The sequence below is a fragment of the Talpa europaea genome, assembly GCF_964194135.1.
Source record: "Talpa europaea genome assembly, chromosome: 2".
NCBI classification, from domain to species: domain Eukaryota; kingdom Metazoa; phylum Chordata; class Mammalia; order Eulipotyphla; family Talpidae; genus Talpa; species Talpa europaea.
Genome location: NC_140068.1, coordinates 117,962,902 through 117,984,241, shown reverse-complemented (window position 1 = coordinate 117,984,241; position 21,340 = coordinate 117,962,902). Strand labels below are relative to the sequence as shown.

The following is a 21,340-nucleotide window of genomic DNA, read 5'->3' as shown; positions in this document are numbered from 1 at the left end:
CTTAACAGAAATAATATTTCTGAAAATAATCGGGGCAATGAGAAGAGTGGATCTTTTGCATTTTATATTTTTGCAATTGTCTTTCTTGTCTGTCTCATTAGAAGACCTTTGCATTTTCATATTTTCTTCTCCATTTGGTCTGTTGTTCTGGTTGAAGTCTATGAAAAAATACACACTGCCTTACTATAACTATGCAGACACTGCCTTACACAAATATGTTGAAGTAGTGTTTTCAGACAATTTGAAATATTCCACTTTGATACTACATTAAAACTATACAGGTGGTGTTTTGGTATTTTCTCCAAGGTTAATTGCAAAGTGAAACCTGAAACAGTATCATTGAATATTTCTTATTCTGTTACATTTCCATAGTGTTCTTGTAGAAATAAATTCTGGCCTTTTATCCAGGCAGAGGAAGAACAATCGGTACTTCAGGAATGGTGAGGTCAGCAGCTTTATTATTCATGTATGAGGTCCCAGACCTGGGTAGCCCCATAAGGTTTGAGCACCGGTTTAAAGACCAAGGGCATTTGGTTTGTTTCCAAAGCTTAGCTATTGTAAACAGTGCTGCTATAAACATAGGGGTGCAGGTGCTCTTTGGAATTGATGTTTCGGTGTCCTTTGGGTAAATACCTAGGAGTGCAATTGCTGGATCCTATGGAAGCTCTATGTTTAGTAGGTCCAGAAATCTCCACACAGCTCTCCATAGTGGTTGGACCAGTTTGCACTCCCACCAGCAGTGCAGGAGAGTTCCTTTTTCTCTACATCCTCGCCAACATTTGTTGTTGCTAGTTTTTTTAGTATGTGCCATTCTCACTGGTGTAAGATGGTATCTCATGGTAGTTTTGATTTGCATTTCCCTGATGACAAGTGATGTTCAAAATTTTTTCATATGCCTGTTGGCCATTTGCATTTACTCTTCAGAGATAAAGAAGGTGTGGTACATATACACCATGGAATATTACTCAGCATTCAAAAAAGATAAACACATGCAATTTGAAGCAACATGGATGGAGCTGGAAGGGATCATGCTCAGCGAAATAAGCAAGAAAGAAAAAGAAAAATACCGGATGGTCTCACTCATAGCAGGAATCTAGAAAACTTAAATAAGGGACCAGGAAAATGAATAACTATAAGAAAGTGAAAATCAAAATCAACAAACAACTATGAACCAGAGACACTCTATGGGGGTTGGGGGGCGGGGAGGGGAGGGATTGGGGTCAAAATAAGGGGGTTCCAATTGTATGGGGAATATAAAAATAAAATTTATTTTAAAAAAATCAACAAAACAAAACAAAACAAAAAATAAAGACCAAGGGTTCCTTTTATACACAACTGTGTCCATATCTCTTACATTGATAGTGATGTGGTTTTTGTGGTCTGTGGGTTTAGAATGTGGGGTCCTTGGGGTCACTCTGGGAAAGGTTTCACCAGAGCTCCTATTTCAGCGACACATGGAGAATTCTCCAGGCGAGTTTCTCCACGGGACAGAGACACTAGTTATATTTAAAGGGAAGGTTTATTAGGGCAAGAGACAGAAGAGTAAGACACTTACATAGACACAGGTGGGCAGGAAGAGCTGCTCCGAAAGGGACAGGTTTGCTGAGAGAGGCCTGCGTGGTTGCAGGGGAGCGGCCTTGAGGAGAGCTGCCTCCACTGAGGGAAGTCAGTGAGGAGAAGCCTTGGCAGGTACAGGTCATGGCAGTCAGGGAGGCTGCTGCCCTGCGGAGAGAGGTATCTGTCACAGGTGGGCAGAGGGATATAGTCCTTTTCTGTTGGGAGGGGCCACTCCTTGTAAGCTTTAGGGTTAGTGGCTGATTTGGGATAACTTTGCAGAATCTGAAAAAGACCTGAAATTCCACAATGGGCTCAATCTCCATATCTTTACCTTTGGATGCACCCTGGGATACCTGCTTGGATGTTATGCTTTGTAATCTAGGCTTTGGCGCCAAAGGATCTTAGTTTTCACAACTGTGTAGTCTGTGCAGAAGGATCCTAGTTTCCACAACTGTGTTGATGGTTATGCTAATCTCTTCTACCCCCATCCTTGTGAGAGCCAGTGTAGGACCAGGATGGCCACAGAGCAGGTTATTTATCATTCGGCAGATGGGGTAAAGGAGAGTCCTGGAGCCCGCATTGGTTTTATTAGGCTTTTATTGAGCTTTACATGTAGTGTGGCAAACAGGTACAGGGTAGGCAGGGGTGCCAGGGGGCCAGAAAACCTGCAGGCCTCCTAGCCCCTGGCAAGTCTTCACTTTGGGCTTCTCTGGCTACTTTCTCCCCTTTTCTCTTCTGCTGCTCTCCTGCTTCTGCTTCTCTGGAGCCTATCTCAATACCCCTCCCACGGCCCACAGAAGTAAACCAGACAGCTTGCAACAATGTAACAACTGCAGGTGCCCCATCAGGCAAGGCAATCCTGATAGTGGAAGGGCAGAAAAGCCTGAAAACCATTTATCCTACAGCCAGGTTTCTGGTCTTGTGGTGCTTCCTTTCTTCAGTTTTTTTCATTCCTGTCCTCCATCAATAGCATCGTTTTCAGCAGTACAGGGTCAGGACTGGATACAGTGCAGGTTTTCTGATCCCATGCAGACCGGGTAAAGGAGGAGTCAGAGTCCTCCGTGGGTTTTTTGCAGGTCTTTTATTGGGGTTCACCAGGCATATGGCAGGCAGGGGTTTTGGGGGGGGCGGGACGCTGGCAGGCCTCCCAGCCCCCAGCAAATCCTCACTCGATCTGGGCTCTCTGGTGATCTCGGCTTCTCTTTCGGTTTCGGCTTCGGCTTCTACTGCTGCTGCTGGCATCCCCGTGACGCCGCCCTTAAAAGCACAGTCTTAGCTCAGCTGAATCCCATCTACCTATGCCCACACCCTATTCCAGGTGCCCGCCATCAGGCACGCATTCAGGACAAGGATCCATCATCTATCCTGATGGCGGAAGGGCAGAAAAGCTTGATATTTTCTTTACCCTACAAGCAGGCACAACCATTTGCTGCAAAGTCCCCAGACAAGGGGCGCCAGGCAAAGGGGGCAAGATGAGGTATTTGAGGATGCCCTTTAAGAGACAGGCCAGCTGGTTTACTGCCCAACGTTGTAGATAAGAGTGCTCAGGCCCTGGCCATGCATCTTAGAAGGGAAAGAGCTGTGAGTAAGCAAACTTGTTAATTATGCCTGCATGGGCGTGTTCATTGTGTTACAGGGCAGGGAGAGGAGCACCCCAGGCCCCGCAAACCTGCCTGCTCTAAATAGGTTCTGTCATCGGCCATATCAAGACAAAACATTTAAGACTGTAATGGAAAGGAAATTGAATACAATTAGTAAACTATATAGAAAAGACAAAGAATATAGTTTCTAAATCCAGCACCCAAAGTTACCCGTCCCCTCATGGGTAAAAGACCACCCGAATGGGATTGGCCCAGAGCGAGGCCCAAAAGCCTGCCACAAATCTAAAGCATCTTTTAGTGGGGACCCACAGAAAAGGATCAGAAATAACCAGACAAGTCTGGAGGGAAAAGAGCAAAATCAAAATCAAGATAAAAGCTAACATTGCTCTCCTCCCCATGGGTCTCTCACCCACGTCTGTTTCAGGACCAAAAGGCAAACGCAGTTTCTTCACATGTCTCTCTGTTCCATGTGCCTCCTCCATGTCTCCTTCTGGCTCCATCCTGCTTCATTTCTTCTTCTGTCTCCTCTCCAGGTTCTTCTCTTCTCTTTAGCTCCACCCTCCTTTGGGTGGGGCGAGGGAACATTTTCCTGGGCACCACTCTATTACAATTGCACCTAGACTGGAAATTCTGCTGGAATCTTTATATTCATTTGCTCAATAATATATTTTCTCATCACTCTCTTGCATATTGGTTGGGTCTTGTGCTAATGTGTGATTTTTTTTTTTAAAGTAATATATTGTTCCACTAAGTTATAAAGTCAAGGTCCATGCAGGAGGCCAAATGCAAAAACCCACCAGGCAGCCCACCTGGGAACAGCCCACCAGGCTTCACTGACCCCCACCATGGGTCCGTGAAGTCCGCCCGGGGCGCAATAAATTTTCCCTTCCTTTGAGAAAGTTTAGCCTGGCTCTCCTTTTCTTTACCAGGCCAAACCTTTCATAAAGCTCTTCAGTATTCATTACACTGGAATCAAATTATTTATTTTTTTAAAAGATTTATTTATTTATGCATACAAGAGCTGGAGAACAGACCAGAGGTGTGGGGGGTGAGAGGATTCACCAGACACAGAGTGGGGAACAGAACAGGCAGATTGACCAAAGGACACTGCTGAGGGTAGCAGTGGGCTAGTCAGGAGAGGTCTGCTATGCCATGTGGGTTGCTCCCTGGCTGGCCTGGGAATCCAGAGCAGATTGAGGCTGCAGAGGCTTCTGATTACCTCATAGGTTGCGTCTTAACCCCTTGCGCCACCAGGGAGGTCCCTGGAATCAAATTATTTAAAAAAATTTTTTTCACTTTATTTTGCACCACAAATCCCAATAGTAAAAATAGTACTGGAAGTTGTCAAGTTAGTAAATGATGGAGAACAGACTGGAAAGGAGGTTCCCCAAGATCAGAAATCTGGCTCACACAAGGAGCAGGGGGTAGAAGGGATTAACACAGCCACTGACACAGATCTAGAAACCAAGATCCTTAGGCACCAAAGCCTAGATTACAAAACAGAAAATCCAAGCAGGTATCAGACTGCTGTCTAGAGCACAGGCCCAAGGGTAAAGATATGGAGATTGAGCCCATGGTGGAATCTCTGGTCGCTTTCAGATTCTGCACAGTTATCCATAATCAGCAACTAACCCAAAGGCTCACAAGGAGTGGCCCCTCCCCAACAGAAGACTGTATTAGTGCGGTCTCTGCACAGGCTGGGGTAGCACTCCCTCTGTCCACCTGTGACTATGCAGGTGCCTCTTTTCACCAAATCTCTCCTCCGCAGGGCAGCAGCCTCCTGCCTGCCCATGACCTGTATCATGCCTGCACTTCTCTTCATTGACCTCCCTCAGTGGAGGCAGCTCTCCTCAAGGCCGCCCACTTGCAACCATGCAGGCCTCTCTCAGCAAACCTGTCCCTTACTGGGCAGCTCTTCCTGCCCACCTGTGTCTATGCAAATATCCTTTACTCTTCTGTCCCTTTCCCTAATAAACCTTTCCCTAATAAACCTGAGCAGCCCCGATATAAAAATGGGTTGCCTGGCTGTGGGTTCTCACCTGCGCGCATAAAAGGGACTTATTTGTACTCCACTACAGGCACACACAAAAGGTTAATAAAAGGGAAAGGGACATGAGGAAATGTACAACTCAGGGAGAAAATAGGGAAATAAAGTCTTTAATGCGTCCTACCCTATTCGCCAACCTGGAAACACAAAGGCACTGTCAGAGCTGGCCAAGCACTGCCAGCTGGCAGAGAGCCAAAAAAAGAGCCCCCCCACCAAAGCCCACGTGTCTGGTTTTATACCAAACCTGGCTGCTTAACCCCACCCTCAGGTCCCAGCCACCTTCCCTTGGGTGGTGATGGGATTTGGAGTTCCCAGTGTCTTTGGCTTTGGCCTGGGGTGGGGGTGGAGTCCACAAAGCCTGTATGGAATTAGCTTTAGGACATCCTTTTCCCCGTAAAAAACCTTCCCTTTAAATATAACTAGTGTCTCTGTCTCGTGAAGAAACTTGCCTGGGGAACTCTCCACGTACTGCTGAAATGGGAGCCCTGGTGACATCTTTCCCAGAGTGACCCCAAGAATCCCTCACTCCAAACCCACTGACTCAAAAACTCCATCATTAGCATATCATAGGTTATTAGTATTCTTTTTAAAAAAGATTTATTTATTTATGCATACAAGAACTGGGGTACAGGCCAGAGGTGTGGCAGGTGAGTGGATTCACCAAAGACAGAGAGTGGGGAGCAGAACAGGCAGATCTACAGAAATCCACTGCTGAGGGGAGCAGCAGGTGAGGCAGGAGAGGTCTGCGGTGCCATACGAGTTGCTCCCTGGCCAACTTGTGCTGCTGCAGCTACAGGTCACTTCACAGTGCTGATGCTTAACCCCTTGTGCCACCAGGGAGGCCCCAGGTTATTTATATTCTAAAGTAAAGAAGCAATAACATCTTTTAAAAAGGTTTTATTCTAGTAAAGTAAATATTTAAAGCTGTAACCCACGTAACAAAATTATACATGGGATCCGTAATAATTTGTGAGACTGAACAGAGTTTCTGAAAGAAAAATGTCTGAGACTTGCGGACCCAGTCCCTGGGCCTGGACTCAGGGACACGGTGTGGCAAAGGTCTCGGAGCAGGAGAGGAGGGGGCAGCAAAGTCCGGGTCTCGGGGTGTGGCTGTCTGGGTCTCAGTCCCCAGCGCGGGGTGCAGGGCTGGAAGGTGACTGCTGGGGATTCGCCCTCTCCCCTCGGTTCCGCTTCTGGGCTCACAGCCTGGGCGGGTCCTCCTGCCTGGATACTGGTGACTCACCCCAGGGCTCACTCCCCATTGCCTGGAGGTCTCCAGAGCAGCCAATCAGCAGCCCCGCGGTTCCCGTTCCAAAGCCCTCGCCCGCCCGCCGGGACTCCGTCTCCCCAGCCCGGGTGGAGGCGCGTCCTGGGGGATGGGGGGCGCCGCCCTCCTGCTCCTGCTCGCGGGGGCCGCGGCCCCGAGGGAGACCCGGGCGGGTGAGTGCGGGTAGGGAGGGGACAGGGCGCTCCCAGAGGCGGGAGCGAGGGCGTGAGCGGGGGTGGGAAAGGCGCGACCTCGCCGCCGCCCTAGTTGTCCCCCCACCTCGGCCCCGCCCCGTCCTGGCCCCTTTCCGTCCCCCGAGACCCCAGCCTCCTCTGGCCCCCGAGTCCCGGCCATTTTCGTCCCGCAGCCGCTTTTCACTCTCATTCGTCTTTCACCCACTTTCTGTCTCGTGGGCGCCCCCTGGGACTCGAGCCCCCGAAGGGGAGAAGAACAGGCCGGGTCTCCCCTCCCGCCCCCAGGCCCCCACTCCCTGAGGACTTTCTACACCGCGATAACCCGGCCCGGCCTCGGGGAGCCCCGCTTCATGGCCGTGGGCTACGTGGACGACACGCAGTTCGGGTGGTTCCACAGCGACTCTCCGGGCCAGAGCGCGGAGCCGCGGGCGCCCTGGGCGGGGCAGGTGGAGCAGGAGGAGCAGGAGGAGCGGGACGGGAGGACGCGGATCCTAAGGGACAGCGCACTGAGGTACTGAGAGCACCTGGACGCCCTGCGCGGCCTCTACAACCAGAGCGAGACCGGTGAGCTGGCGCGGGGCCGGGCCGGGTCAGCACCCCCATCCCCACGGACGGGGGTCGCCCAGGGTCTCCCCCTCCAGGCTTCTCTGCAACCTGCCCGGGAACAGCCCACGGGACTTTCACCCCATTTCATTCTGTTTAGTTTATTCCCGGCGGGAGGGGGCGTGGGCGGGGAGATCCCGGGGTGACGGGGCGGGGACAGGCTCTCACACCTTCCAGAACATGTTTGGCTGCGACTTGGGGCCCAACGGGCGCCTCCTCCGCGGGTATGATCAGTTCGCGGTGCTGATTACCTGGCCCTGAACTAGAACCTGCGCTCCTGGACCACTGCGGACATGGCTGCTCAGATCACCCGGCGCGAGTGGGAGGCCCAGGGTGAGGCAGAGAAATTCAGGAACTATGCGGATGGCAGGTGCTTGAGGTGGCTGCGCACATGCCTGGAGTACAGGAAGGAGACTCTGCAGCGCATGGGTAAGAGGGGCCTGGAGGCCTCCCGGTCCCCCCCCTGCCTGGAGTCACTGCGGGAAATGAGTCCTCTCTCTAGTCCCGAGAGGGGGGCTCCCCTGGGTTTCATGTTCTGCACTAGAGAGACTCCCAGAGACTCTGGCTTCTCCTGAAGGACAGGGAAGGGATCCCGTCTCTCCTGAGAAAGACAGACAGCCCCTGACCTCACACATCACCAGGTCCTTTTGACCAGGGGCCTGTTTGAGAACCACGAGTTTCTCTCTCAGTCTTGTTTCTGGTCTGAGAACATTTTCAGTTATGTGATTCCTGCTTTTCTGTGTCATTCACCTTCCACCCAGGTCAGGAATAAAAAGTCTGTGTTCCACTCCCTCTGCTTCATCCTACCCTGGGCTTTCCTCCTCATTCCAGAACTTTCTTAGGAATAGGAGAATCACACAGATTCCCCAGATTAGCCTGTTTTTTACAGTTTATGCTTCTTCCTGCCACACCAGTTGTCTTGTCCATTGTGAGGATGCTCTCATGAGGATTCTTCAGTGTCCATGGAGGAAACACAAAATGACTTTTCTGATTTACCACCTCAGATCCCCCAAGGACACATGTGACTCACCACCCCACCTCTGAGCATGAGGTCACCCTGAGGTGCTGGGCCCTGGGCTTCTACCCAGCGGACATCACCCTGACCTGGCAGCGAGATGGGGAGGACCTGACCCAGGAGATGGAGCTGGTAGAGACCAGGCCTGGGGGAGATGGAACCTTCCAGAAGTGGGCGGCTCTGGTGGTGCCTTCTGGAGAGGAGCAGAGATACACGTGCCATGTGCAGCATGAGGGACTGCTGGAGCCCCAAGTCCTGAGATGGGGTAAGGAGGAGGATGTGGGCACTGAGGCTGTTCTCAGGGCCATCAGGAGCCCTTCTGGAGACCTTCAGAGAGTCAGGATAAGGTCTGGGGCTCAGGGTATGATCTTCCCTTCCCTTCCAGTGCCCCTTCCTCAGTCCTCCATCCCCACCGCGGGCATCATTGCTGGCCTGGTTCTCCTGGGAGCTGTGCTCCCTGGAGCTGCGGTGGCTGCAGCTGTGATGTGGAGGAGGAAGCACTCAGGTAGGGAAAGGAGTGGGGGATCTTGTCCACTGGGGGCTTCCATGTCCCAGGCAGAACTTGCCCTGCCTGTTTATTGGGAAGTGCCATCCACACACATGTGTTGCCCAGAGGGCATTTGCTCCAGTCCCCCCTCACCTCCTTTCTTCTTTTTCCCCAGTCCTGACCTGGGTCTTTAGTCCCAGTTCTGGAAACTTCCCTGTGGTGCAGGATTAGAAGATTCCTTTAGGCTTCTGACCTGACTGCTCCCTGGTCTCACATGATTTTTCTACCCACAGGGAGACAAGGAGGAAGCTACACTCAGGCTCTAGGTAAGTGTAGATCAGTGGTTTGACCCTGAGCCCCTGGGGACAGTGTAAATGGACTCCATGGGGGAGTCACCCTCATCTGTCCCTCCTGTGGTGTCATCTCTTACCAGGTTCCGTTTTGTTCTCAACCAGGCAACAATAGTGCCCAGGGCTCTGATGTGTCTCTCAGCCCCTAAAGCATCTTTTAAAATGAATGTGATGAGGGCCCTCCACGGTGGCACAGTGGGTTGAACGTAGTGCTGTGAAGCTGTCCGCAGCCTCACAGTGCAGGTTCGATTCCTGGCCAGCCAGGAAGACTCCCACTTGGCAGGGCAGACATCTCCTCTCTCGTCCGCTGCTTCCCTCAGCAGTGCTTTCAGTTCGTCTGTCTGTTCTGCTCCCCACTCTGGTGAATCCTGATTCATCAGATCTGGTGAATCAGGTCTCTGGTGAACCCTTTCACTCTCCCGCGACTTGGGCCTGTACCCCAGCTCTTATATAAATAAAAAAATTTAAAAAAATGAATGTAATGAGGCTTCTGTTGTTCACACCCTGGACAGCACCTGGTATTGTGCAGAGTTTGCATTTTCAGTCTCTCCTAGGTGTGATGGTGTCACTGTTCTTAACTGTGATAGTGAGCATTTGTTCATATTTTCACTTTTCTATGAATACAGTTGCCGTTTGTATAGAAGTTTTGTACATTTTTACAGATGAGGTGCCATTCATTTATTACACTATTTTTGTCCTTATTAAAATTGGGTTATTTCTTTCTGATCATTGAGTTTTCGGCATTATTTGTAGATACAGTCCTTTGTCAGATTCGTGATTTGCAAATGTTTCCCCCCAACTCTGTGACCTGAACTCCTTTACTGATGGGAAAACGAACACTGTTGCCCAGACAGGAGCATGGAGATACATATATTTGGAAGAGAAAAGATAAATTGCTAGGTTTTGAGCAGATACTGGCTGATTGGGGTGTTGGGGGTGGAGGGGAATGACTTATGCGTATCCTTGAGTGTTATTTAAATGTCCTTGTATGAGCATGAAATATGTTTTCTAAAGTAAATTACACTTCATTCCTCAACTTATAAAACTCTTCACACATCATGACCAAATCATGTGTTAAGACCAGACTGAAATGTGGGTTACAAAAGTAATGGACCTGCTCGTCATAGTTGCAAAGTCATGGTTTCCCTTTGGGTTTACTCTGGTATTGTCCATTCTTGGGGTGTTGGACACGTGTAATGACCTGTGTCCATCATGAGAATATCATACAGAGGATTTTCACTGCCCATAGTGTCTTCTGTGCTCAAAGGATTCAAAAGCAAAAAGGAACCAGTGGAATCACATCAGACTAAAAAGCTACATAGTGAAGGAAACTATCATTAAAATGAAAAGACAATATCAAATTAGAGAAACTATTTGTACATCATCAATCCAATAAGGATTTAATATCCAAGATCTACAAAGAACTCCAAAACAAGAAAATACCTCAAAACAGAGGAGAGGAGCTAAATAGGTACTTTTCTAAAAAAGATACACATGTGGCCAATAGATATATGGATACAAGTTTATCATCATGTGCTGTCAGAAAAATGCCAATTCAAACCACAATGAAGGTCTCCCCTGGTGGCGCAGCGGTTGAGCACTGGGCTGCGAAGCTGCCAGCAGCCTCTGCAAGCCAGTTTGATCCCCGGCCGCAGGCGAGGGTCCCACATGGTGCAACAGACCTCACCTGCCCCTCCTGCTGCTCCCCTCAGCAGTGTATTTCTTCGTCAGCCTGCCTGTTCTGTTCCCTGCTCTGGCTTTGGTGAATTCTCTCACCCTCCTGCGCTTCTTACTGTACCCAGTGTTTGTATAAATAAATAAATAAATCTTTAAAAAATAAATAAAACCACAGTGAGTTCCCACCTCACATCTGTGAGAATGACCCATTGAAAGGTGTGGAGAAAAAGGAACTCTGGCACATGGTGGGTGGGAATGATGTCTTGTCCTGTCAGTGGGCAGAATGAGGGGTTCCCTGGACCTTCAAAACTGCACACTCTACATGGGATCTGCCATCAGCTGCATAAAGACAAAACATACACTAAAGTGTAAGACCTTCAATAGAAAAGAACTTTAATACAATTACTATAAAATAGAGAATCAGTGTGCAATAGAGAGAGAAGAAGAGAAAGAATATAGTTAGTATAGTTCCCAAGTGAAGCACCCAAAGTTACCCGTCCCCTCATGGGTCAATGCCCAGCCAAACAGGCTGGGCCCAAAGCAGGCCCACTGGGGCCCGAACGCCTGCCACAAGGCTAAGGCACCAACTGGTAGAGACCCATGGGAAAGGGTCAGGAGGGGCCAGGCAAGTCTGGAAGGAAAAGAACAAAATCTAAATCCATGACAAGATAACAGCGGTCATTGTCAGCCTCCCCATGAGTCTCTCACCCATGTTTTTAATCCCTTTCACATGTCTCTTTCCATGTCCCCAACTCCATGGCACAAGTCCAAGTGAGAAGCAAGGCGTGGTTTCTTCTTCACATGTCTCTCTGCTCCATGCACCTCCTCAGTCTCCTTTCCCCATCTTGCTCCATGTCTTCCTCCTCTTCCTTAGCTTATCATCCCTGCTCAGCCCCACCTTTCCTTAGGCGGGGCGGTAACTTGGTACCTCTGTTTTCTATGGATAGCACATTGGTCCTGCCCCTATGGGGAAAAAAAAAATGAAGGTTCCTCAAAATAGACCTGTCATATGGTCAAGGATCCCATTCCATGGTATTTATCCAAAGAAATTAAAACACTAATTCCAAGGAATATGCACCTCCTACAGTCACTGCGGCACTGTCTACTATAACCAAGCTATGGAGACAATCTAAGTGCCCAACGGCAGATGAGGGGATAAAGAACACAAGCTATACACACTATGGAATACTACTCAGCTGTGAAAAAGATGAAATATTGAATTTGCATCAACATGATAGATATAGATGGGATTATGCTAAGTGAAATAAATTTGAAGGAAAAAGTTATATACAGATGATTTCATTCATATTTGGAATATAAAGAAACAAAGTTGGGACAGATGAAACTAAACCAAAACATATTCTATATATATGACTGTAGAACTGAAGCTATGGCTGGAGGTAAGAGTAGGAAACAAAGTAGGAAGAGGGCCCGATGGACTGTAGTGAAGACTATGGGTGCCCTTAGGGTGGGTGTGATGTGGTAACAAACATCTGAAGAGATGTGACCCTTGCCTCTGAACACATACAGTGTGTAAACCAATGCTAACCTCAACTGAATAATACAATGAGGGGGAAAAGAAAAGAAAAAGGTAAATTGTCTCCTCTATTGGTCACTGACCTCAGGACTTGGCCTTCGCCTCCTCACTGCCATGCAGGGTGAGGGGCTGGTTGCCCACAAGGGCAGAGGCAGGAGGTGCAGGGACTCCTGGGGCTGCCCAGGCACTGCTGAGTAGAGACACTGCAGAGAGGGAGGCTCTGAGGGGACCAGAGACAGAGGGTCAGAGTACCCCAGTGCTGAGTGAGGGTCTGGTTCCCAAGGAGAGGGGAATGTGCGCGTGTGTGTGTGTGTGTGTGTGTGCGTGTGTGTGTGTGTGTAACAAGAATGACAGGGTACACAATATAAAATGATGGGAAGTCAATTAACATCAAGCCCCAGAATAAAGTAATTCAAATTTCACACAGTGTAAAGAGTGTCAGAACAACACCCCAATAAATACAGTTCCATGGAGAAGGAGCTTCTGAGTGGGACTGAAAAAGCATTGGACCTTCAGAAGAGAAGGAGGTTTATGGTTGGCTTGAGGTGTAAGGAGCTGGGCAGGACCCCTCCGCCTGTCCTGGCCCCTGCTAGGATGTGGTGGCACCTTCACCCCTGACAGCTCACTCATTACCCGAGTGTTAACATTATCAATGGTCCACTGCATTCCCAAGATGTCCTCCTGAAAGCATCCCCATTGCATAGTCCCAGCCTCTCTGCCTCAATCCCCACCCCCACTGCAATTCTCCAGGGTCTCACCTATAGGGGCGGAGATACACTTCAGAGCACAGGGACTGTGGCTGCCCATGGGAGAACACAACAAAACTTGGTGAGAGATGAGACCACAGGAGAAACTGATGAGAGTGACTCTCTCATGGGCTCCATCTACACCATTCCCAGGGCTCAGGGATCAAAGCCTTGACCACACTTACTTGCAGCCTGAGTGTAGCTTCCTCCTTGTCCTCCTGTGGGAAGAAGCATCAGGTGAGACCAGGGAGTAGTCAGGTCAGAAGTCCTAAAGGAATCTTCTAATCCTGCAGAACAGGGAAGTTTCCAGAACTGTGACTAAAGACCCAGGTCAGGACTGGGAAAAATGAGGAAAGGAGATGAAGGGGGACTGGACCAAATGCCCTCTGGGCAACACCCGTGTGTGTGGATGGTACTTCCCATTAACCAGGCAGGGCAAGTTCTCCCTGGGACATGAAAGCCCCCAGTGGACAAGATCCCCCACTCCCTTCCCTACCTGAGCACTTCTTCTACCCCCTCACACATGAAGCCACCTTGTGTCCAATGAGCACCTCTAAAGAAAACCGAGCTGGAAATGAGGACCACGGCAAGGATGGAGAACTGAGGAGGTGGCACTGGAAGGGAAGGGAAGGTCAGACCCTGAACCTGAGGCCTTGGTCTGACTCTCTGAAGGTCTCCAGAAGAGCTTCTGATGGCCCCGAGTCAGCCTCTGTGCCCACATTTCCCTCCTTATCCCATCTCAGGACTAGGGGTGCTATCAACCCCTCATGCTGCACATGGCATGTGTATCTCTGCTCCTCTCCAGAAGGCACCTCCACAGCTGCCCACTTCTGGAAGTTTCCAGTCCCCACTGCCCCCCGCCTGGTGTTCACCAGCTCTGTGTCCTGGGTCAGGTCCTCCCCAACTCGCTGCCAGGTCAGGGTGATGTCATCAGGGTAGAAGCCCAAGGCCCAGCACCTCAGGGTGACCTCATGCTCAGAGATGGGGTGATGGGTCACATATGGCGATTGGGGGGCCTGAGTAGGAAGAAATGGAATTTTAATGCTTTTTGTTTCCTCCATGGACACTGAAGCAGCCTCATGTGACCATCCTCCAGTGGAGAGAACAGTGTAGATGGAGGGAGGGGCACAAACCCCAGAAACCAGCCTGGTCTGGGAGTCTGGGGTAGTAGGTGAGAGCCCAGGGTGGGATGCAGGTCTCTGAGCATTTTGTTGCTGACCTGGGTGGAGGGTGATGACACAGACAGGCAGGAGTAAGATCTCCAAAAATGCTCTCTGACCAAAAACAAGATCTCGAGAGAGAAACTCATTGCTCCTACGATGGCTGCTGGTCAGAAGGATCCAGTGAAGGGTGATTTCAGGGGTGGTCTCCCCTCTTTCTCAGGAGAAACTGGATTCCTTAACTGTCCTTCAGAAAAAGCAGGAGCCTCCAGGCCAGTCTCCATCCCAGAGCTGGAAAACGTGGCCGACAGCTCCCTCTCTGGCCAGAAGGGGGCGCTTCCTCACCATGATTCCATTGCCCTGCGGGGTGCGCGCCTCAGGGAGATCAAAGGCCCCGCAGCCCTCTCACCTCTGAGCTGCGGCGCCTCCTTCCCCATCCCCAGGAGTCTGGGGGCCCCTCCCCGCACCCGCCCCCCAGGCTGCTCTCGTCCTGCTCTGCCCGACCTTCCCCCTCCCCCTCGCGCCGGGGAGCTGAGCCGCGGGCCCCCCGGGTCCAGGCGCGCAGGTCCCCGCCCAGGGCGCGTCCCCGGCGCCGTCGTGGGGAGCTGGTCGTGCCCGCGGGGGAGGCGCCATCGGCCCCGCGGCGCAGCCCAGAGTCCTCTGGACCGTGGGAGACCCTGAGCCCGCCCTGCAGTCACCCCGTGGTCTCCGCCCGCACCCGATCTCCCGCCCTGAATAATCCCAAACTTAAATAAAACCTAAAGGGGGAAAGTCCCGCGGACTCTTCCCTGGTCAAGGGGCCTGGCAGGGGCCACGGCCTCGGGGGTCACGGGGCCCCGAGACTCGGGGCGGGGGGTGGGGCGGGCCCGCGCTGCTCCCAGGCCCGGCTCTGGCTGCGGCGGCCGCGCGGGGCCTCCAGGAGCGCTTGGAGCCTCCGCGCCGAGTGTCTGCGGAGCCGCGTCTCCTCGCCCGACCCTCCCGCCCCGCCCGCCCGCCCAGGGGCCCGCGGCTCCGCGCTCTGGCCCGGGGAGTCGCTGTCGAACCCCGAACTGCGTGTTGTCCACGTAGCCCCCGCGATGCACCGGGGCTCCCCGAGGCCGGGCGGGACATCACCATTTCTAACACCCTCAGAGAGGGGGAGCCTGGGAGCGGGGAGGGGTGAAAGCCGGGCGGACCCTCCTCCCAGGGCAGGTCCTGAGTCCCGGGGAGATGGGGCAGGGGAGAAAGTGTCCAGGAGGGAGGGAGCTCCAGAGACTGAACATGGGCAGCGGGTCCAGAGGGGGCAAGACTCAGGGGACAAAAGGAGGAGGCAGGGTGGGGGGACAGAAAGGGACCAGGACTGAGGGGGCCACGGGGGTGACAGAGGGCCCTAAGGCAGCAGCTTCCTCTGCAGAAGCCTTTTCCCTCCACCCTGCACTCACCAGCCCAGGTGTCTGTCTGGGCCAGAGCCCTGGAGAGAAGCAGCAGGAGGAGGGTTGGGGGCCCCAAGACCAGCACTGCTGGGGTCTGGGGAGCTTCTGACCCTAGGCTGGTGGGTGGAGACTTAACTGGGCAGGCAGTGATGCTGACTGGTTCTCTGGGAACCTCCAGGCACTGGGGACTGAGAACTGGGGAGGAGTCACAAGTGTCCAGGGCCCAGCACAGGTGGTGGAGACAGAAGGGAGGCTAAGGGGGCAGTGGGGTATCCCCAACAGTAACCTTCCTGCCCTAGACACAGCCCTGGGGCCTGGAATTATGAGAACCAGACTGGGGCCCTGGGGCTTTGCTCTGGCCCCTCCTCTCCTCACCCAAAGCTTCCCCACCCTGTCTCCGTGACCCAAGCACTGGGTCTGTGATTCTCAGTATTTTCCTTCCGGATCCGTGTCCAGTCTGACAAATTAGGGAGGACGCCAAGCATAATCTTGTTTAGGAGGTATCGCTCCCCATACTTACCACACTGGGAATAAAGCGAGTTTGATCATGTAGTTGTTTCATTTAGAATTATAGTAATAATCCAATGTCTTAATAGATAATCAATAACCAATGCCTGTTAAATAACTTCTTTTAATCAGGGCAATGGGAAGAGTGGATCTTTCACGTGGTTTATGTTTGCAGTTGTCTTTCTTGTCTGTCTCATTGTTTTTTCTTGTCTGTCTCATTAGAAGACAGTAGGATTTTCAAGTTTCCTTCTGCATTTAGCTGTGGTTCTGGTTGAAGTCTATGAAAAAATGTCTACAGCCTCACACAAATATGTTGGAGTAGTGTTTTCACATTATTGTGAATATTTCACTTTGATACTAAATTAAATCTATACAGCTGGTATTTTCTCCCAGGTTATTTGCAAAGTGAAACCTGAAACAATATCATTAAATATTTCTTATTCTGTTACATTTCCTTAGTTCTCTCTTGCATAAAACTAGCTGCAGTTAGTTTTAATGTGTGATTTTTGTAAAGTAATATATTGTTCCACAAATTATAAAGCTCTTCAATGTTCATTACACTGGAATCAAATTATTTTAAAAAAATTCATTTTATTTTTCACCACAAATCCAAAAAGTAAAAGTAGTACTGGAAATTGTCAAGTTAGTGATAGGACACAATTTTCCATGATTCTGGTTTTTTCTGAGCACTTATATTTGGTCAAGGAGAAGTTACTCTCAGTTAGCAATTGTCAGTTGATTTTCTCAAAGGAGCACACACTCATTTTAAGGACAATGTCTGTCTAATTAACCGAATCAAATAGCCACAGATTTTGTCATTCATTCCTTCATGTGCAGATGGAATTACCTACAAAAAAAGAAAAACTGTCTAATTCATCTCATGCAAATATTTTTCTTGGCACATGGTAGTTGGGGACGCAACAGGAGTGTTGTGTGTGCACTTGCGTGTCATCGCATCAGGTGCTGTAAAATGTGGATTTGAGGATGACAGAATAATGAAGATAATTTTTAATGCTTCAACCAAGACACTTTGAAATGACACTGCCTTTGAATTGTGTTTCTGAGGTAAGTAGTTGTGAAGAATAACTGCAGTTAGTAATTTAAGCTCCATTTTTAGTAAGTTTTACCTCAGCAGATGGCGAAGTAGTGAAAAAGCCAATGGTGTCTAAGTGACGTTTAGAAAATAGTTTTGACCTCGTGGCTCCTGTGACAGGCTCTGGGTGACTTCAAGGATTCCACAACCACACTTTGAGAAATGCTTTTCTCAGTGAACCAGGGAGCATCTCCCTAGTGTTCTCTGCCTTTGCCTCCTCTTCACTTCCCAGCATCCCTCTCCCTGGCTGGCTCCTGCCTCCCCAAGCTGCCTCCCCTGCAGACACAATGGCAGCAGAGAGAGGACTCTGGAGACATGGAGCTTGCACTGTCATGAGAGATGGACACTGAGCAAAGGTGACAAAGACACGTGTAAACCTGACCTGAGCCAAGGGCTGGAGCGTGTTTATTATGAAAGTAGAGCAGTAGGAGTGCTTCTATTATTTTAAATAATATCAAAAGATGTTAAAAAAAAAAAAAAAAAACCAGGGCCTCCGTGGGGGCATAAGGTTTAAGTCTGAGTGCTATCACTTCTTAGACCTGAGTTTGATTCCTGACCAGGGAGCAACCCACATGGGGCAGCAGACCTCTCCTGTCTCACCCACCACTCCCCTCAGCAGGTGATTTCAGTGGATTGGCCTATTCTGCTCCCTACTCTGTGTCTGGTGAATCCTCTCACCCTCTGCACCTCTGGCCTGTACCCCAGTTCTCGTATGCATAAATAAATTAAAAATGCATCTAAAAACAAAGAAATAAAAAATTACATGCAGCATCAAGTACAAGATCCATCTCAGACCCAGTAAACAGCAGAGGCTGGGGACCCAGTGGTGGTGTAGGTGAAACAAGACAATGGGGCACTCAGTCAGCAGGAGTCAGACTTTGTCATAAAATGAGTTTGATGTCAAACTAGAGAGGGTCAGTCCACCATCCAGTGCTGCCAGGCCAAGAAGTCTAGGCTGGTCTGCAGCCCCAGCCAGTAGTCAGGCACCACCTGGGAGACTCAAGGGATAGTTTAATCTAGCCCTTTGTTTAATTTCTCTATATCCATATCTAAGTGACGTTTTTGTCTTTCTCCTTTGGGCTTATTTCCATTAGCTCCGTCCATGTTGCCCCAGATGGCATGAGTTTATGTTTCTTGATGAGTCGTATTCTATTATCTATGTACAACCCCTTCCACAGCTCGGCTACTGTAAATTGTGCTGTAGTGATCAGGGGGTGCCAGTTTCCTTTGAAGTAGTGTAAGGTCCTCTGCTGGTGTGCTGGCACCTGCCACCCTAAAGGGAGCTGGAGTCTCTGAGAGCACCTGCTTACTCTGCACAGGGGGTTGCAGGAGGTTAGAAGTTCTGCCAATAGAACTTTTTTCTTTTTTTTATTCATATAAGCGTTAGGTAAAGTCAGAAGCGCGGGAAGGTGAGAGAATTTACCAGAGCCAGGGCAGGAAGCAGAACAGGCAGAAGGACCCAAGTACATTGCTGAGGGGAACAGTGGGTGGCAGGAGAGGTCTGTCCCGCCATGTGGGACCCTCACCAGCGGCCAGGGATAGAGCCGGGGAACCGGCGCTGCAGAGGCTGCAGGCAGCAGAGGCAGCAGCTTCACAGCCCAGCACTCAACTGCTGCACCACCAGGGGAGGCCCCCAAGGTGGTTGTTCCCAGACTGAAGTCTCTTGCAATTGTGCACACGGTTGAGAACCACAGTGATGAGTCCCCTACCAGGCACTATCCTTCCATCGGCTCCAGCCTGTAGGCCCCTATCGTATGGGTACTGTAATGCTCCAGCCCTTGGTTTTGGCTTTGGGGCTTTTTGGCGGCTCTCTTATCTTAGAGCCCGGGCAGGTGGGTGCCACTGCGGCCTATCCTGGCATCCCATCCTCATGCCCCGTGACTACCCTTTTCAGTTGGGATCCCAGCCGGTGTCAGAGACACCAAGTGTTAAAAGCTCTTTATGAGTTGCTGGACAACACCAACAACAAACAGCTCTTTCAGACATGAGGCCCGGAGCCTTTGCTCCTTTCCGGTGATGTCAGACTGCGGACTGGAGGCCCAGTCTCTGACAGAGGTCTTCATCCTCTCTTCCTCCTGCAGAGGTTGGCTCCTGGGTGCTGCTTTTCTTCTTTCAGCTTCTGGTTCTCCTTTATTCAGAGGCCAGGAACAGAGTCTTCCCCTTCTTTCTTTGGAGGTTGGAACAGAGCCCCTCAGCTCCCTCTAACCCTGGCTTATATCACTCTTCAGGGTGTCCCAACATCAAGTCTGGTTGGACTATTTTTCCTTTTTTGTGCAGAAGAACTGGGGTATTGGCCAAAGGTGTAGAGTGAGCAGAACAGGCAGACTGACTGAAACACACTGCTGAGGGGAGCAGCTGGCAAGGCAGGAGAGGTCTGCTGTGCCCTGTGGGTCAGATCCCAGCCAGGGATCAAACTCAGGCAGTAGTGATGATGGGTGCCGAGACTTAACATCTAGGCCACCAGGGAGGCCCTGGACAATCTTCATCCTTGGCTGACTGGACCACTTAGCACCAATCAGCTCAGAACTTGCACCTGATTGGTCCTGCCCATAACCCAGGAAGCATGCAGAAAAGGGCAATTCTGAGGAGCAACTGCTACAACAGACTTGTGGTGGAGCAACAGAGTGGAGACCACCGCTGCTGCTGGCTCCTGCCGCCAAGTCATCTCACAGATCTATGCCCATAGATGCGGGGGACAGGCGCGGGCCCCTCTTCCTGAGGCAGACACTGTGGGACTTTGCCACCTGCCTAGGCCCCTTCCTTCACCGCAGCAGAACTGCTTTCTAGTGCTCTCTGAAGTGAAGGATGCTGAGGCTCAGCCCTGTTCAGTGAAGCATGACCCGGGCCAAGTCTGGAACCAGGATGTCTCCACGTCTCCTCCGTCTCTCCCCTACTGGCTCATGCCTTCAGCAGGGAGGTGACCTGCAGTCCTGAGGAACCCACCACTCCATGTCAGAACCTAGGGCACAGGTGGTCACAGACCTTGCAGGACTGCAGGGTCATCAGTGCCCCCCAGCCCTGAGTTGGAGCTACCTCTGTCCTGGCCTAAGGACCTCCCTCCCAGAGGCCTCCGAGCCCTTCCCAGCTAGCGCAGGCCTTACCAGCTCCTTCAGCTCTGCCAGCTTCTCCCATAGCTGGCCGAGTTTCATGGCCAGCTCGCTCTTGGTGTGTTGCTCTGTTTGGAGGGAGCCGGTCCATACTCTGATGGGCCAGGACAGACAGAAGTAACAATGAGACGCCACCCAATACAGCTGGAGAACCAGAGCTCGGTGTCCCCTTCCACATCAGGACGAGGTCATCCCCCAGCCCAGGGCACCCCAGCCTCCTTACCTTCTTGCCAAGCGCTCTCTGGGCTCCAAATCCGATCATCTCCTGCACCCACCCTCTGCCCGGGACTCCCACGTCACCCGTTCTCCACGGGGATGAACACTGCCCACCTCTACACATCAGTCTCAAAGGCCACCCCCTCCAGCCTCCAGACCCTTCAGAGCCAACTGCTCCCTCAGTTGCCACATCCCACCTTGCCGCCTAGCAAAGTGTCTGCTGCCAAGGGCCCATGGGAGATGGGTAAGTGTCCAGTTGATTTTTAAAAGACAGTGGGGGAGGATGTCCCAGTCACTTATCTCTGGTGAACCTCACGCACTTGCAGTTCTGCTACAAAACTCACCTTAGTCCTTGCACCTGTAACAAAAGCCCCTTTTCTCCTAATCTTGCATTTCCTACTCCTAAGCTAAAATGAATTCATCACTTTGGAAAATCAACTGCAGTGTGGACTGTTGGTCTTTGCAGGACATGCCCAGAGGGCAAGCCCTGTGTTTGGGGCGGGGGTTTATTGAGGCTCTCCCAGTAGGACGGGCCCCTGAGCATTCACCCTGGAGGCTTGGAAGGCCCAAATCTCACACCCCTGCTCTGGAAGCTCTTCCCAAATGACCTCTCACCCTTCACGGTGTATTGTATCTTCTCCAAGATGATAAAGATGTGCAGGAAGGAAAAGAACGATCAACCAAGCAGGTGAAATAGCAGACGTGGACATACCGAGGGTTAATGATGGCAACATAAAATCAGCCAGACCAAGTACCCCAAGCAG

General features: G+C 50.9%; 1 pseudogene across 1 annotated transcript in view; it reads left to right on the top strand.

Annotated features, from left to right (window-relative positions):
• Positions 1 to 3,029: 3,029 nt before the first annotated feature.
• The window catches only part of LOC311188286 (patr class I histocompatibility antigen, A-5 alpha chain-like), a 124,995-nt pseudogene continuing 106,684 nt past the window's right edge, over positions 3,030 to 21,340 (top strand). The window contains exons 1-4 of the transcript in view: positions 3,030 to 3,034; positions 6,914 to 7,230; positions 7,430 to 7,698; positions 8,274 to 8,549. The product of the transcript in view is annotated as a patr class I histocompatibility antigen, A-5 alpha chain-like (transcript). The remainder of the gene's footprint in view (positions 3,035 to 6,913; positions 7,231 to 7,429; positions 7,699 to 8,273; positions 8,550 to 21,340) is intronic.